Source organism: Anthonomus grandis, unplaced genomic scaffold (assembly GCF_022605725.1).
Source record: "Anthonomus grandis grandis unplaced genomic scaffold, icAntGran1.3 ctg00000350.1, whole genome shotgun sequence".
NCBI classification, from domain to species: Eukaryota; Metazoa; Arthropoda; class Insecta; order Coleoptera; family Curculionidae; genus Anthonomus; species Anthonomus grandis.
Genome location: NW_026088473.1, coordinates 30,217 through 45,943, shown reverse-complemented (window position 1 = coordinate 45,943; position 15,727 = coordinate 30,217). Strand labels below are relative to the sequence as shown.

Below are 15,727 nucleotides of genomic sequence, written 5' to 3'. Positions count from 1 at the left end.
GTTTTGTCTTAATTTCGTCATTCTGAATCCAACGAGACCATCCGCAAGGTCGTAGCTCTTACGATAGCCGAGATATGGCATTTTTGATGCCCATTTTTGGCCTCAAAAACGGACGTCGAAAACGACTTTTTCAGGATTTTCAAAGTGCTCTCATTCCCTTAGTTCTGCTCGGATCCTGTTATAACCCGTTGTTTTCGTAATCTAGGTGATCCAAATAAGACGCTGGTATACTTAGTTTGATTTCGAAAAAAATCAATTTTTGGTGAAAAAATTTGATACGGGGGGGTATACCCGAAAAATGAAAAAACCCAAACTTTGAAGGTCGATATCTCGGCTTCTATGGGAGCTATCGGGAAAATTCCAACGGTTTTGTCTTAGTTTCGTCATTCTGCATCCAACGAGACCATCCGCAAGGTCGTAGCTCTTACGATAGCCGAGATATGGTATTTTTGATGCCCATTTTTGGCCTCAAAAACGGACGTCGAAAACGACTTTTTCAGGATTTTCAAAGTGCTCTCATTCCCTTAGTTCTGCTCGGATCCTGTTATAACCCGAAGTTTTCGTAATCTAGGTGATCCAAATAAGACGCTGGTATACTTAGTTTGATTTTGAAAAAAATCAATTTTTGGTGAAAAAATTTGATACGGGGGGGTATACCCGAAAAATGAAAAAACCCAAACTTTGAAGGTCGATATCTCGGCTTCTATGGGAGCTATCGGGAAAATTCCAACGGTTTTGTCTTAGTTTCGTCATTCTGCATCCAACGAGACCATCCGCAAGGTCGTAGCTCTTACGATAGCCGAGATATGGTATTTTTGATGCCCATTTTTGGCCTCAAAAACGGACGTCGAAAACGACTTTTTCAGGATTTTCAAAGTGCTCTCATTCCCTTAGTTCTGCTCGGATCCTGTTATAACCCGAAGTTTTCGTAATCTAGGTGATCCAAATAAGACGCTGGTATACTTAGTTTGATTTTAAAAAAATCAATTTTTGGTGAAAAAATTTGTTACGGGGGGGTATACCCGAAAAATGAAAAAACCCAAACTTTGAAGGTCGATATCTCGGCTTCTATGGGAGCTATCGGGAAAATTCCAACGGTTTTGTCTTAGTTTCGTCATTCTGCATCCAACGAGACCATCCGCAAGGTCGTAGCTCTTACGATAGCCGAGATATGGCATTTTTGATGCCCATTTTTGGCCTCAAAAACGGACGTCGAAAACGACTTTTTCAGGATATTCAAAGTGCTCTCATTCCCTTAGTTCTGCTCGGATCCTGTTATAACCCGGTGTTTTCGTAATCTAGGTGATCAGAATAAGACGCTGGTATACTTAGTTTGATTTCGAAAAAATCAATTTTTGGTGAAAAAATTCGATACGGGGGGGTATACCCGAAAAATGAAAAAACCCAAACTTTGAAGGCTCATATCTCGGCTTCTATATGAGCTATCGTAAAAATTCCAACGGTTTTGTCTTAGTTTCGTCCTTATGAATCCAACGAGACCATCCGCAAGGTCGTAGCTTCTACGAGAGCCGAGATATGGCATTTTTGTAGCCCATTTTTGGCCTCAAAAACGGACGTCGAAAACGACTTTTTCAGGATTTTCAAAGTGCTCTCATTCCCTTAGTTCTGCTCGGATCCTGTTATAACCCGGTGTTTTCGTAATCTAGGTGATCCAAATAAGACGCTGGTATACTTAGTTTGATTTCGAAAAAAATCAATTTTTGGTGAAAAAATTTGATACGGGGGGGTATACCCGAAAAATGAAAAAACCCAAACTTTGAAGGTCGATATCTCGGCTTCTATGGGAGCTATCGGGAAAATTCCAACGGTTTTGTCTTAGTTTCGTCATTCTGCATCCAACGAGACCATCCGCAAGGTCGTAGCTCTTACGATAGCCGAGATATGGCATTTTTGATGCCCATTTTTGGCCTCAAAAACGGACGTCGAAAACGACTTTTTCAGGATTTTCAAAGTGCTCTCATTCCCTTAGTTCTGCTCGGATCCTGTTATAACCCGGTGTTTTCGTAATCTAGGTGATCCAAATAAGACGCTGGTATACTTAGTTTGATTTCGAAAAAAAACAATTTTTAGTGAAAAAATTTGATACGGGGGGGTATACCCGAAAAATGAAAAAACCCAAACTTTGAAGGTCGATATCTCGGCTTCTATGGGAGCTATCGGGAAAATTTCAACGGTTTTGTCTTAATTTCGTCATTCTGAATCCAACGAGACCATCCGCAAGGTCGTAGCTCTTACGATAGCCGAGATATGGCATTTTTGATGCCCATTTTTGGCCTCAAAAACGGACGTCGAAAACGACTTTTTCAGGATTTTCAAAGTGCTCTCATTCCCTTAGTTCTGCTCGGATCCTGTTATAACCCGGAGTTTTGTGATCCAAATAAGACGCTGGTATACTTAGTTTGATTTTGAAAAAAATCAATTTTTGGTGAAAAAATTTGTTACGGGGGGGTATACCCGAAAAATGAAAAAACCCAAACTTTGAAGGTCGATATCTCGGCTTCTATGGGAGCTATCGGGAAAATTCCAACGGTTTTGTCTTAGTTTCGTCATTCTGCATCCAACGAGACCATCCGCAAGGTCGTAGCTCTTACGATAGCCGAGATATGGCATTTTTGATGCCCATTTTTGTCCTCAAAAACGGACGTCGAAAACGACTTTTTCAGGATTTTCAAAGTGCTCTCATTCCCTTAGTTCTGCTCGGATCCTGTTATAACACGGTGTTTTCGTAATCTAGGTGATCCAAATAAGACGCTGGTATACTTAGTTTGATTTCGAAAAAAATCAATTTTTGGTGAAAAAATTTGATACGGGGGGGTATACCCGAAAAATGAAAAAACCCAAACTTTGAAGGTCGATATCTCGGCTTCTATGGGAGCTATCGGGAAAATTCCAACGGTTTTGTCTTAGTTTCGTCATTCTGCATCCAACGAGACCATCCGCAAGGTCGTAGCTCTTACGATAGCCGAGATATGGTATTTTTGATGCCCATTTTTGGCCTCAAAAACGGACGTCGAAAACGACTTTTTCAGGATTTTCAAAGTGCTCTCATTCCCTTAGTTCTGCTCGGATCCTGTTATAACCCGGTGTTTTCGTAATCTAGGTGATCCAAATAAGACGCTGGTATACTTAGTTTGATTTCGAAAAAAAACAATTTTTAGTGAAAAAATTTGATACGGGGGGGTATACCCGAAAAATGAAAAAACCCAAACTTTGAAGGTCGATATCTCGGCTTCTATAAGAGCTATCGGGAAAATTCAAACATTTTTGTCTTAGTTTCGTCATTCTGAATCCAACGAGACCATCCGCAAGGTTGTAGCTTTTACGATAGCCGAGATATGGCATTTTTGATGCCCATTTTTGGCCTCAAAAACGGACGTCGAAAACGACTTTTTCAGGATTTTCAAAGTGCTCTCATTCCCTTAGTTCTGCTCGGATCCTGTTATAACCCGGTGTTTTCGTAATCTAGGTGATCCAAATAAGACGCTGGTATACTTAGTTTGATTTCGAAAAAAAACAATTTTTAGTGAAAAAATTTGATACGGGGGGGTATACCCGAAAAATGAAAAAACCCAAACTTTGAAGGTCGATATCTCGGCTTCTATGGGAGCTATCGGGAAAATTTCAACGGTTTTGTCTTAATTTCGTCATTCTGAATCCAACGAGACCATCCGCAAGGTCGTAGCTCTTACGATAGCCGAGATATGGCATTTTTGATGCCCATTTTTGGCCTCAAAAACGGACGTCGAAAACGACTTTTTCAGGATTTTCAAAGTGCTCTCATTCCCTTAGTTCTGCTCGGATCCTGTTATAACCCGGAGTTTTGTGATCCAAATAAGACGCTGGTATACTTAGTTTGATTTTGAAAAAAATCAATTTTTGGTGAAAAAATTTGTTACGGGGGGGTATACCCGAAAAATGAAAAAACCCAAACTTTGAAGGTCGATATCTCGGCTTCTATGGGAGCTATCGGGAAAATTCCAACGGTTTTGTCTTAGTTTCGTCATTCTGCATCCAACGAGACCATCCGCAAGGTCGTAGCTCTTACGATAGCCGAGATATGGCATTTTTGATGCCCATTTTTGTCCTCAAAAACGGACGTCGAAAACGACTTTTTCAGGATTTTCAAAGTGCTCTCATTCCCTTAGTTCTGCTCGGATCCTGTTATAACACGGTGTTTTCGTAATCTAGGTGATCCAAATAAGACGCTGGTATACTTAGTTTGATTTCGAAAAAAATCAATTTTTGGTGAAAAAATTTGATACGGGGGGGTATACCCGAAAAATGAAAAAACCCAAACTTTGAAGGTCGATATCTCGGCTTCTATGGGAGCTATCGGGAAAATTCCAACGGTTTTGTCTTAGTTTCGTCATTCTGCATCCAACGAGACCATCCGCAAGGTCGTAGCTCTTACGATAGCCGAGATATGGTATTTTTGATGCCCATTTTTGGCCTCAAAAACGGACGTCGAAAACGACTTTTTCAGGATTTTCAAAGTGCTCTCATTCCCTTAGTTCTGCTCGGATCCTGTTATAACCCGGTGTTTTCGTAATCTAGGTGATCCAAATAAGACGCTGGTATACTTAGTTTGATTTCGAAAAAAAACAATTTTTAGTGAAAAAATTTGATACGGGGGGGTATACCCGAAAAATGAAAAAACCCAAACTTTGAAGGTCGATATCTCGGCTTCTATAAGAGCTATCGGGAAAATTCAAACATTTTTGTCTTAGTTTCGTCATTCTGAATCCAACGAGACCATCCGCAAGGTTGTAGCTTTTACGATAGCCGAGATATGGCATTTTTGATGCCCATTTTTGGCCTCAAAAACGGACGTCGAAAACGACTTTTTCAGGATTTTCAAAGTGCTCTCATTCCCTTAGTTCTGCTCGGATCCTGTTATAACCCGGTGTTTTCGTAATCTAGGTGATCCAAATAAGACGCTGGTATACTTAGTTTGATTTCGAAAAAAATCAATTTTTGGTGAAAAAATTTGATACGGGGGGGTATACCCGAAAAATTAAAAAACCCAAACTTTGAAGGTCGATATCTCGGCTTCTATGGGAGCTATCGGAAAAATTCCAACGGTTTTGTCTTAGTTTCGTCCTTCTGAATCCAACAAGACTATCCGCAAGGTCGTAGCTTCTACGAGAGCCGAGATATGGCATTTTTGTAGCCCATTTTTGGCCTCAAAAACGAACGTCGAAAACGACTTTTTCAGGATTTTCAAAGTGCTCTCATTCCCTTAGTTCTGCTCGGATCCTGTTATAACCCGGTGTTTTCGTAATCTAGGTGATCAGAATAACACGCTGGTATAGTTAGTTTGATTTCGAAAAAATCAATTTTTGGTGAAAAAATTCGATACGGGGGGGTATACCCGAAAAATGAAAAAACCCAAACTTTGGAGGCTCATATCTCGGCTTCTATATGAGCTATCGGGAAAATTCCAACGGTTTTGTCTTAGTTTCGTCCTTCTGAATCCAACGAGACTATCCGCAAGGTCGTAGCTTCTACGAGAGCCGAGATATGGCATTTTTGTAGCCCATTTTTGGCCTCAAAAACGGACGTCGAAAACGACTTTTTCAGGATTTTCAAAGTGCTCTCATTCCCTTAGTTCTGCTCGGATCCTGTTATAACCCGGTGTTTTCGTAATCTAGGTGATCAGAATAAGACGCTGGTATACTTAGTTTGATTTCGAAAAAATCAATTTTTGGTGAAAAAATTCGATACGGGGGGGTATACCCGAAAAATGAAAAAACCCAAACTTTGAAGGCTCATATCTCGGCTTCTATATGAGCTATCGTAAAAATTCCAACGGTTTTGTCTTAGTTTCGTCCTTATGAATCCAACGAGATCATCCGCAAGGTCGTAGCTTCTACGAGAGCCGAGATATGGCATTTTTGTAGCCCATTTTTGGCCTCAAAAACGGACGTCGAAAACGACTTTTTCAGGATTTTCAAAGTGCTCTCATTCCCTTAGTTCTGCTCGGATCCTGTTATAACCCGGTGTTTTCGTAATCTAGGTGATCCAAATAAGACGCTGGTATATTTAGTTTGATTTCGAAAAAAATCAATTTTTGGTGAAAAAATTTGATACGGGGGGGTATACCCGAAAAATGAAAAAACCCAAACTTTGAAGGTCGATATCTCGGCTTCTATGGGAGCTATCGGGAAAATTCCAACGGTTTTGTCTTAATTTCGTCTTTCTGAATCCAACGAGACCATCCGCAAGGTCGTAGCTCTTACGATAGCCGAGATATGGCATTTTTGATGCCCATTTTTGGCCTCAAAAACGGACGTCGAAAACGACTTTTTCAGGATTTTCAAAGTGCTCTCATTCCCTTAGTTCTGCTCGGATCCTGTTATAACCCGGTGTTTTCGTAATCTAGGTGATCCAAATAAGACGCTGGTATACTTAGTTTGATTTCGAAAAAAATCAATTTTTGGTGAAAAAATTTGATACGGGGGGGTATACCCGAAAAATGAAAAAACCCTAACTTTGAAGGTCGATATCTCGGCTTCTATGGGAGCTATCGGGAAAATTCCAACGGTTTTGTCTTAGTTTCGTCATTCTGAATCCAACGAGACCATCCGAAAGGTCGTAGCTCTTACGATAGCCGAGATATGGCATTTTTGATGCCCATTTTTGGCCTCAAAAACGAACGTCGAAAACGACTTTTTCAGGATTTTCAAAGTGCTCTCATTCCCTTAGTTCTGCTCGGATCCTGTTATAACCCGGTGTTTTCGTAGTCTAGGTGATCCAAATAAGACGCTGGTATACTTAGTTTGATTTCGAAAAAAATCAATTTTTGGTGAAAAAATTTGATACGGGGGGTATACCCGAAAAATGAAAAAACCCAAACTTTGAAGGTCGATATCTCGGCTTCTATGGGAGCTATCGGGAAAATTCCAACGGTTTTGTCTTAGTTTCGTCATTCTGAATCCAACGAGACCATCCGCAAGGTCGTAGCTCTTACGATAGCCGAGATATGGCATTTTTGATGCCCATTTTTGTCCTCAAAAACGGACGTCGAAAACGACTTTTTCAGGATTTTCAAAGTGCTCTCATTCCCTTAGTTCTGCTTGGATCCTGTTATAACCCGGTGTTTTCGTAATCTAGGTGATTCAAATAAGACGCTGGTATACTTAGTTTGATTTCGAAAAAAATCAATTTTTGGGGAAAAAATTTGATACGGGGGGGTATACCCGAAAAATGAAAAAACCCAAACTTTGAAGGTCGATATCTCGGCTTCTATGGGAGCTATCGGAAAAATTCCAACGGTTTTGTCTTAGTTTCGTCATTCTGAATCCAACGAGACCATCCGCAAGGTCGTAGCTCTTACGATAGCCGAGATATGGCATTTTTGATGCCCATTTTTGGCCTCAAAAACGGACGTCGAAAACGACTTTTTCAGGATTTTCAAAGTGCTCTCATTCCCTTAGTTCTGCTCGGATCCTGTTATAACCCGGTGTTTTCGTAATCTAGGTGATCCAAATAAGACGCTGGTATACTTAGTTTGATTTCGAAAAAAATCAATTTTTGGTGAAAAAATTTGATACGGGGGGGTATACCCGAAAAATGAAAAAACCCTAACTTTGAAGGTCGATATCTCGGCTTCTATGGGAGCTATCGGGAAAATTCCAACGGTTTTGTCTTAGTTTCGTCATTCTGAATCCAACGAGACCATCCGCAAGGTCGTAGCTCTTACGATAGCCGAGATATGGCATTTTTGATGCCCATTTTTGGCCTCAAAAACGAACGTCGAAAACGACTTTTTCAGGATTTTCAAAGTGCTCTCATTCCCTTAGTTCTGCTCGGATCCTGTTACAACCCGGTGTTTTCGTAGTCTAAGTGATCCAAATAAGACGCTGGTATACTTAGTTTGATTTCGAAAAAAATCAATTTTTGGTGAAAAAATTTGATACGGGGGGGTATACCCGAAAAATGAAAAAACCCAAACTTTGAAGGTCGATATCTCGGCTTCTATGGGAGCTATCGGGAAAATTCCAACGGTTTTGTCTTAGTTTCGTCATTCTGAATCCAACGAGACCATCCGCAAGGTCGTAGCTCTTACGATAGCCGAGATATGGCATTTTTGATGCCCATTTTTGGCCTCAAAAACGGACGTCGAAAACGACTTTTTTAGGATTTTCAAAGTGCTCTCATTCCCTTAGTTCTGCTCGGATCCTGTTATAACCCGGTGTTTTCGTAATCTAGGTGATCCAAATAAGACGCTGGTATACTTAGTTTGATTTCGAAAAAAATCAATTTTTGGTGAAAAAATTTGATACGGGGGGGTATACCCGAAAAATGAAAAAACCCAAACTTTGAAGGTCGATATCTCGGCTTCTATGAAAGCTATCGGGAAAATTCCAACGGTTTTGTCTTAGTTTCGTCATTCTGAATCCAACGAGACCATCCGCAAGGTCGTAGCTCTTACGATAGCCTAGATATGGCATTTTTGATGCCCATTTTTGGCCTCAAAAACGGACGTCGAAAACGACTTTTTCAGGATTTTCAAAGTGCTCTCATTCCCTTAGTTCTTCTCGGATCCTGTTATAACCCGGTGTTTTCGTAATCTAGGTGATCCAAATAAGACGCTGGTATACTTAGTTTGATTTCGAAAAAAATCAATTTTTGGTGAAAAAATTTGATACGGGGGGGTATACCCGAAAAATGAAAAAACCCAAACTTTGAAGGTCGATATCTCGGCTTCTATGGGAGCTATCGGGAAAATTCCAACGGTTTTGTCTTAATTTCGTCTTTCTGAATCCAACGAGACCATCCGCAAGGTCGTAGCTCTTACGATAGCCGAGATATGGCATTTTTGATGCCCATTTTTGACCTCAAAAACGGACGTCGAAAACGACTTTTTCAGGATTTTCAAAGTGCTCTCATTCCCTTAGTTCTGCTCGGATCCTGTTATAACCCGGTGTTTTCGTAATCTAGGTGATCCAAATAAGACGCTGGTATACTTAGTTTGATTTCGAAAAAAATCAATTTTTGGTGAAAAAATTTGATACGGGGGGGTATACCCGAAAAATGAAAAAACCCAAACTTTGAAGGTCGATATCTCGGCTTCTATGGGAGCTATCGGGAAAATTCCAACGGTTTTGTCTTAGTTTCGTCATTCTGAATCCAACGAGACCATCCGCAAGGTCGTAGCTCTTACGATAGCCGAGATATGGCATTTTTGATGCCCATTTTTGTCCTCAAAAACGGACGTCGAAAACGACTTTTTCAGGATTTTCAAAGTGCTCTCATTCCCTTAGTTCTGCTCGGATCCTGTTATAACCCGGTGTTTTCGTAATCTAGGTGATCCAAATAAGACGCTGGTATACTTAGTTTGATTTCGAAAAAAATCAATTTTTGGTGAAAAAATTTGATACGGGGGGGTATACCCGAAAAATGAAAAAACCCAAACTTTGAAGGTCGATATCTCGGCTTCTATGGGAGCTATCGGGAAAATTCCAACGGTTTTGTCTTAGTTTCGTCATTCTGAATCCAACGAGACCATCCGCAAGGTCGTAGCTCTTACGATAGCCTAGATATGGCATTTTTGATGCCCATTTTTGGCCTCAAAAACGGACGTCGAAAACGACTTTTTCAGGATTTTGAAAGTGCTCTCATTCCCTTAGTTCTTCTCGGATCCTGTTATAACCCGGTGTTTTCGTAATCTAGGTGATCCAAATAAGACGCTGGTATACTTAGTTTGATTTCGAAAAAAATCAATTTTTGGTGAAAAAATTTGATACGGGGGGGTATACCCGAAAAATGAAAAAACCCTAACTTTGAAGGTCGATATCTCGGCTTCTATGGGAGCTATCGGGAAAATTCCAACGGTTTTGTCTTAGTTTCGTCATTCTGAATCCAACGAGACCATCCGCAAGGTCGTAGCTCTTACGATAGCCGAGATATGGCATTTTTGATGCCCATTTTTGTCCTCAAAAACGGACGTCGAAAACGACTTTTTCAGGATTTTCAAAGTGCTCTCATTCCCTTAGTTCTGCTCGGATCCTGTTATAACCCGGTGTTTTCGTAATCTAGGTGATCCAAATAAGACGCTGGTATACTTAGTTTGATTTCGAAAAAAATCAATTTTTGGTGAAAAAATTTGATACGGGGGGGTATACCCGAAAAATGAAAAAACCCTAACTTTGAAGGTCGATATCTCGGCTTCTATGGGAGCTATCGGGAAAATTCCAACGGTTTTGTCTTAGTTTCGTCATTCTGAATCCAACGAGACCATCCGCAAGGTCGTAGCTCTTACGATAGCCTAGATATGGCATTTTTGATGCCCATTTTTGGCCTCAAAAACGGACGTCGAAAACGACTTTTTCAGGATTTTGAAAGTGCTCTCATTCCCTTAGTTCTGCTCGGATCCTGTTATAACCCGGTGTTTTCGTAATCTAGGTGATCCAAATAAGGCGCTGGTATACTAAGTTTGATTTCGAAAAAAATCAATTTTTGGTGAAAAAATTTGATACGGGGGGGTATACCCGAAAAATGAAAAAACCCAAACTTTGAAGGTCGATATCTCGGCTTCTATGAAAGCTATCGGGAAAATTCCAACGGTTTTGTCTTAGTTTCGTCATTCTGAATCCAACGAGACCATCCGCAAGGTCGTAGCTCTTACGATAGCCGAGATATGGCATTTTTGATGCCCATTTTTGTCCTCAAAAACGGACGTCGAAAACGACTTTTTCAGGATTTTCAAAGTGCTCTCATTCCCTTAGTTCTGCTCGGATCCTGTTATAACCCGGTGTTTTCGTAATCTAGGTGATCCAAATAAGACGCTGGTATACTTAGTTTGATTTCAAAAAAAATCAATTTTTGGTGAAAAAATTTGATACGGGGGGGTATACCCGAAAAATGAAAAAACCCAAACTTTGAAGGTCGATATCTCGGCTTCTATGGGAGCTATCGGAAAAATTCCAACGGTTTTGTCTTAGTTTCGTCATTCTGAATCCAACGAGACCATCCGCAAGGTCGTAGCTTGTGGCCGTTGCGGCGAGCAATTAAAGCACACAGTTTCTATTTTTTTATGAAAACTATTTATTTATCCTAAACGTACAAACTAAAAAAAAACTAGCAAAGATTAAAACATTAAGTCGAGTAAATTGGGCGTGAAGAAGTGAGTGATCGTTGACAGCCCTCACGTTGACAGTTCATTCCGGTCGCCGTGTTGCCGCATTTCCTCCGGAGCTGTACTAGTTGAACATTTGTGGCGGATGGTTGCAACATGCGCATTCGCCACAGGGCTCCCCCCCAGTGAGGAACCCGCTGATGGTTGCGAGCGGTTTCGGTGACATGAGTTGAGCAGCAAACGGTTGGCGTAGGAATGTTCCTCCAATAGCCTATGGGATGCTGGAACATAGGCCGGTTTAAGGCGGTCCATCGAGACTCGTTGTGGTACATTCCCTACATCCACTGTCAGGAATTTGTCATGTCGATCCAAAACTTTAAAAGGCCCACTATATGGGGGTGTCAGCGGGGGCTTCACTTTGTCAGTCCGGATAAACACATGTGTCGTAGTCTGCAGGTCCGGATGGGTGTAAGCGGTACGGTTAGAGTGGTTACTGGTCGGTGTTGGACGTAGAGCACCCATGGTTTCACGAAGTCTTTGGACAAAGCTATGTTCCACAGGTGGAGCGGCGCTAGGGACCAGTAGCTGTCCGGGGAGTCGAACCGGCATACCATATACCAACTCTGAGGCAGTACATGAAAGGTCCTGCTTGAAGGTGTTGCGAAGACTTAACATGACTAGAGGAAGGGCTTCGGACCAAGACACTACATCGGCGGCGATAAGAGCGGCTTTAAGGGTGCGATGAAAGCGCTCGATACACCCATTTGATTGTGGATGGTAGGCAGTCGTCTTAATGTGTTGGACGCCTAACGTCGTGTTAAGCTGGCGAAATAGCTGGCTCTCAAACTGTCTGCCACGGTCGGTAGTTACGGTTGTGGGCACACCAAAGCGGGATATCCACCCCTCTAACAGCTTGGATGCGACTACTTCTGCGCTGATCTCTTTGATGGGGATAGCTTCAGGCCATCTGGTGAAACGGTCGATAATTGTGAGCAGGTAGCGATAGTCGTGGCTAGGTGGGAGTGGACCCACTATATCAATATGGATGTGGGCGAATCGTTCATCAGGCATTCCCAATGGTGCCACTGGAGTGTGGGTGTGGCGTCCAACTTTTGCACGCTGGCATTGTAGGCACTCTCTCGACCATTCTTTGATCTGACGCTTCATGTTATGCCATACATATCGTTCGGAAATTAGCCGCAGTGTGGCGGCGTATCCAGGATGGGACTGTGTATGCAGCTTGAGGAAGACATCCCGTTGGAAGGCGGCTGGCACGTACACACGTATCCGACCGTCTCGGACTTCGCAGTAGAGCGGTCGCTGACTGTCCGGCAGGACAATACGCTGAAGGTGTAGGGAGCTAGCGGGGTCTTGTAAGACCTGCTGGAGGCCTTGATCGGTGGTCTGAGCGTCAGCAAGCTGGTCAAAATCGATGGTGATAGGGGCGGTAAGGGCGTCCACTTCAGGACGCGAGAGGCAGTCTGCGACGACGTTGGCTGCGCCCTTGACGTGTCGGATGTCTGTTGAGAACTGGCCAATAAATTCCAACTGGCGAATCTGTCTTGGAGATTGGCGGTCATGTCGTTGCTGGAATGCGTACGTCAGAGGCTTGTGGTCGGTGTAGATAGTGAACTGCATGCCCTCAAGGAAGTGGCGGAAGTGGTGAATGCCACAGAATATGGCCAAGAGCTCACGGTCGTAGGTGCTGTAGTTCTGCTCAGTTTTGGATAGCTTTCGGGAGAAAAAAGCGATAGGCTGTAGGTGCTGACCAACAAGCTGCTGCAAGACACCGCCGATAGCGGTATCCGAGGCGTCGACTGACATGCTCAATGGTGCCTGCGGTGCCGGGAAAACTAACTCAGCGGCGGTGGCTAGGAGTTCCTTAACTCTGGTGAAGGCGCCAATTGCGGCTGGAGGAAGGTCGAGGTCTTGCTGTTTCTTCTTCTGATTGGCCAGCAGCTCCGTTAGTGGCATGAGCTCAGTTGCTGCCCCTGGCAACCAACGCCGGTAGAAATTGACCATTCCAATGAAACGACGTAACTGTCGGTAGGTTGTTGGTTGCGGAAACTCACGAATTGCGCTGACTTTGGTGGGCAATGGCCGGATGCCAGTTGGGGAGACTGCGACGCCCAAAAACTTGGCCTCCCGTGTCCGGAACTTCGACTTCTCCTGATTGATTTGTAGCCCATTAGTTTCCAGGATTCGAAGGACGGTTGCCAGATGTTGTTCATGCTCAGCTTCCGTAGCTGAGGCCACCAAGATATCATCGATATATACATAGACGAACGGGCATTCTCGGAAAAGGTGGTCTAGGAAGCGCTGTAGCGTCTGAGCGGCGTTTCGCAGGCCAAAAGGCATGCGTAGGAACTCGTAGAGGCCGAATGGCGTGACCACAGCAGTTTTCTGAATGTCTCTTGGCCGTACTGGGATCTGGTAAAAGGCCTGGGTAAGGTCGATAGTGGAAAAGATATGCTTACCATGCAGCTGATTGGCAAAATCTTGGATGTGCGGCACAGGGTACCGATCGGGCTTAGTAACGGCGTTTAGGCGGCGGAAGTCTCCGCAAGCACGCCACTGACCATTAGTTTTCTGCACCATGTGAAGTGGACTGGCCCATGGCGACTTTGACGGGCGAACAATGCCCGCTTGCATCAGATGGTTGAACTCTGCTCGTGCAGCTTTTAAGCGGTCTGGCTGGAGTCTTCGTGGTTTGGAGAACACTGGAGAGCCATGGGTGTCGATGAAGTGCTGGACTCTTCCAGGGTCGTCCGGTATCTCGGTCGGCCTTTCGTAGGGGTGGGCAGTCGATAGGCCCACTTCCAACTCTCTTACTCGGCGGCAAACACATGCGATGCTGTTCGGGTTGGAGGGGCTCACAAGGCGCTTATTGCGCATGTCCACTACAATGCCATGGTGCGTTAGAAAGTCAGCACCCAGTATAGCGGTAGTAACGTCCGCGACTACAAAGGTCCACTTGACCGGTTGGCCGAGACCGAGGTTCAACGTCATTTGCCTCTGACCATATGTTCGAATGCAGGACCCGCTTGCAGAATATAAACATATGGAACTCGGTTGTGGAGAGATGCAGATTTTCCGTGGCAGCACGCTTATGTCGGCCCCAGTGTCGATGAGAAACTGCAGTTGCAGGGCTTCGTCGGTTATGAAGAGGCGACGTGGTTTATGGGGGGCAACAGCTGTCGCCACTACAGCGCCCCCTGGTCGTTTTTTGGAGAAAACACATGGTGGTCTGCACTTCTTGGCTTGTGCCCCAAACCGTCGGTGATAGTAGCACACAGAGGGGGTCGAGGCATCGGGGTTTTGAGCAGGTGGCTGTAGCTTTCTGTCAAACTGAACTTTTTTAGATATGGCGCTTACTTGTTCGGTCAATTCAGCCACCTCCTCCGAGGTGGATTTTTCCTGAATGGACATAAGAGGAAGGCTTGAACTTCGTACATATTTGTCAGCTTTCTTGGCAAGCTCTTCCAGGTTCCCATCCAGAATCGAAATTACCCCTCGAACTTGGGGCGGCAGGCGGTCGAGCCACATGATTTTGAGCATTTTTGGGCCTACTTTGTCCATTGCAAGGGCTTGCATTCGATGGAGGAGCTGCGTAGGTTTTAGGTCGCCCAAGGTCATCTCCATAAGCCGCTGTATTTTTTCGTCATTGTTAACGCCATATCTGTCTAGTAAGCGAGCCTTTAAATCATCATAGGATTTACCTGGAGTCGGATTCCGGAGAATGTCAGCCACTTCTTGTAGAACTTCACTATTCAAACTGGTAACGGTGTAGTCGAATTTACACTGGTCGGTAGTTACCCGTGCTTGACGAAATTGGGCCTCCAGTCGTAGAAACCATAGTTCTGGCTCTTTACACCAAAATTCGGGCGCTTTCATAGCTACGCGGGCGATTATTGCATGATCTTCATTTGGTTGGGGCGCGGGTGCGGAGGTATCATTTGTATCAGTCATGGTGTCGTTGGCCGTGTATAATACGAGTTTCGAAGTATTATGCGAACGAGAGGGCACTAAACATTCCACTTGTCTAGACACGAGGATCAAGGCGGTAGCACTTTCACCTTCACGTATATCACGTCGGGGTCACCAATGTGGCCGTTGCGGCGAGCAATTAAAGCACACAGTTTCTATTTTTTTATGAAAACTATTTATTTATCCTAAACGTACAAACTAAAAAAAAACTAGCAAAGATTAAAACATTAAGTCGAGTAAATTGGGCGTGAAGAAGTGAGTGATCGTTGACAGCCCTCACGTTGACAGTTCATTCCGGTCGCCGTGTTGCCGCATTTCCTCCGGAGCTGTACTAGTTGAACATTTGTGGCGGATGGTTGCAACATGCGCATTCGCCACAAGCTCTTACGATAGCCGAGATATGGCATTTTTGATGTCCATTTTTGGCCTCAAAAACGGACGTCGAAAACGACTTTTTCAGGATTTTCAAAGTGCTCTCATTCCCTTAGTTCTGCTCGGATCCTGTTATAACCCGGTGTTTTCGTAATCTAGGTGATCCAAATAAGACGCTGGTATACTTAGTTTGATTTCGAAAAAAATCAATTTTTGGTGAAAAAATTTGATACGGGGGGGTATACCCGAAAAATGAAAAAACCCAAA

At 43.5% G+C, this 15,727-nt stretch overlaps 1 long non-coding RNA gene across 1 annotated transcript; it reads right to left on the bottom strand.

Moving 5' to 3' along the window:
- Positions 1 to 11,046: 11,046 nt before the first annotated feature.
- On the bottom strand, positions 11,047 to 15,462 carry LOC126749603 (uncharacterized). Its single transcript, XR_007665174.1, has 2 exons — positions 15,299 to 15,462; positions 11,047 to 11,103 (listed from the first exon to the last, which is right to left on the bottom strand). It is a non-coding gene; the product is annotated as an uncharacterized LOC126749603 (long non-coding RNA).
- Between the last annotated feature and the right edge of the window lie 265 nt (positions 15,463 to 15,727).